At 49.4% G+C, this 2,500-nt stretch overlaps 1 non-coding gene across 1 annotated transcript in view; it reads left to right on the top strand.

Moving 5' to 3' along the window:
• The first annotated feature begins 2,493 nt into the window (after positions 1 to 2,493).
• Positions 2,494 to 2,500, top strand: part of LOC112563399 — a 1,884-nt gene continuing 1,877 nt past the window's right edge. Inside the window, exon 1 of the ribosomal RNA XR_003099033.1 lies at positions 2,494 to 2,500. This exon is cut by the window's right edge and continues 1,877 nt beyond it. This is a non-coding gene — a ribosomal RNA (small subunit ribosomal RNA).

Raw genomic sequence — 2,500 nt, 5'->3', positions numbered from 1 at the left:
GTGTTTCCGATGTTTCGCATGTGCTGACAGTGGGGGGTGTTCGGTGTTCGGTGTTGTGATACACGTGTTAGCCGCGAGGCACTTTCCGCCATCTTGTTTCCGTAGCGCTTCGGTACAAACGGTACACGGTGACACGTACAAATAGGTTTCTTGCACATGCAGACAATGACAAGGTCTTGTAGCTGAATGCTTTTATTCTTTCATAAATTTTTGCGCCTTTAAATGCAGCCTTATTCATACTTGTCGCAAAAATCCCTTGCATTCACAATGGGAACGACATTGTGTCGACGGCATACACAGTATGACATCTTCAGCAAGCAATCAATTCTATATTGTACATACACTTTTTCACATCCACTTACCCATCAACTGTTCAATACCATGCCAAATAAGACAGAAATGGAGAGAGAGAGAGAGCTTGTTGTGCATTTTATATCTGTGAATAACACCTCTGGTCATGTCAACATACACAGATCACAAGCATGCATTCTGCAAATAAATGCACATTTCAAACTGAGAAGTACATTGCACCATGGTTACTGAATGGGCACTGGCAATGGATGTAAACTTACCGTTGTGCAACAAAGCCAAACTCTTTTATCTCTCAACAAATGATCATCATGATCCTTTGTAACCATCACAGCAATAGACACCTTACACTCCCAAATGCCCAATGTTTTGCAAACAGAGCCTACAGGTATCTCAACATGAATGTGTACTTGGGATATTGCATATTTTTGTAACACAAAACACAAAAGTGCCACAAGTACATCCAGAGTTCTGCGAAAGCTTCTTCGCACCGTTGATACGGATACTTTCATCTCATCTTCTACATCCTGCAATGGTCAGTTCAGCCTCATCTGAATTGGACGCATCATCTTCAGCATACACCTGTCTGTCATCAATACAACAATGGTGTCTGTTGTGAAATGAATCAAGAAGTCTGCTATGAGAGTCTTTCATTTTTCCATTTGGCAGGCAGGGTTAGGCTTAGGGTTATTGTTAGGGTTAGGGCTAGGGTCAGGTGCCAGCAGGGCCTCCTGCCTAGGGTGAGGGTTAGGGTTAGGGTTAGGGTTAGGGTTAGGATTAGGATTAGGGTTAGGGTTAGGGTTAGGGTTAGGTTCAGGTGCCGGGGTTAGGGTTAGGGTTAGGGTCAGGGTTAGGGTTAGGTTCAGGGGCCGGCAGGTCCTGGTGCCTGGGCTTAGGGTTAGTGTGTTAGGTGGTTAGGGTTAGGGTTAGGGTTAGGGTCAGGTGCCCGGAGGGTCTGGAGCAAAGCGCGGGTCAGGTGCCCAGAGGGCCTGGTGCGAAACTTGGGAAAACAAAAGAAAAATCATTAGTATCTTCGCTTTGGTGTTAGAAGCTTACGAGTACCTCGTTTCCTTTAAGTATACAAAAAGGAGGGTCTGGTGCGGAGGGTCGGGTGCGGAGGGTCTGGTGGGAGGGTCAGGTGCGGAGGGTCTGGTGGGGAGGGTCTGGTGCCAAACTTTGAAAATTTTGCTTAAAGCGGAGGGTCGGGTGCGGAGGGTCTGGTGCCAAACTTAGAAAATTTTTTTGGAGCGGAGGGTCGGGTGCCAAACTTAGAAAATTTTTTTGGAGCGGAGGGTCGGGTGCCAAACTTATAAAATGTTTTTGGAGCGGAGGGTCGGGTGCCAAACTTCGAAATGTACGTTTGAGCGGAGGGTCAGGTGCGGAGGGTCTGGTGCCAAACTTAGAAATTTTTTTTTTGAGCGGAGGGTCGGGTGCCAAACTTGTAAAATTTCAGTTCGAACGGAGGGTCGGGTGCCAAACTTGTAAAATTTCAGTTCGAACGGAGGGTCGGGTGCGGAGGGTCTGGTGGCAAACTTAGAAAATTTTTTCTTTCGGGCGGAGGGTCTGGTGCGGAGGGTCTGGTGCAAGGGGAGGCGTGGCATAAGGCAGGGAAGAGAAATATTGGCGCTATATATATGGGGAGCAGGTGTGCCGAAAGGCGCTAGAAAGTGAAGATGGCAAATGGAGAAAGGTTACCATTAGCCATGCAGTGCTCACCCAGTTGTGGTTTTATCGTTGGCAAATGAGTGCTCGCTCGGCGTGCGACGCCCTCGGTCGAAAGCGATCGTTGTCTGCGTCCCGTCCTACCGCGAGCCGGTTTACTACGCGGACCGAAGAAGGTGTGGTACGGGTTGGCTCGCTGGCGATTCGCGCGGCTTTCGCTGTCGCGTTTCCCACGGCTCAGGCGCGGGCTGGTTGAGCAGAGAGGGGTTCGGTCGTAGTGCTCCTTTCGGCCAGCCGCGTCGGCGTATCGAATAACGCTTGACTGTGTCTCGAGTGAAAGAGCGCGCCCGTGTCGATCGGGTGAACGCTCAGCAAGTGGAAATGTTTGAACCGATGATTCGGTTGCAAAAAGAGCGAGAAGCATTTTTTACGGAACGAAATTGCACGGCCACGAACGGCAGAACCCGCGGTCTCGCGGCGACTGCTTCGTGGAGGTTACGGTATTGCAAACCACAAAACAGCATTCTGG

The sequence above is a fragment of the Pomacea canaliculata genome, linkage group LG4, assembly GCF_003073045.1.
Source record: "Pomacea canaliculata isolate SZHN2017 linkage group LG4, ASM307304v1, whole genome shotgun sequence".
Classification (NCBI taxonomy): domain Eukaryota; kingdom Metazoa; phylum Mollusca; class Gastropoda; order Architaenioglossa; family Ampullariidae; genus Pomacea; species Pomacea canaliculata.
Note: the sequence above shows the minus strand (reverse complement) of the source record. Positions and strands in the feature narration are given on the sequence as shown.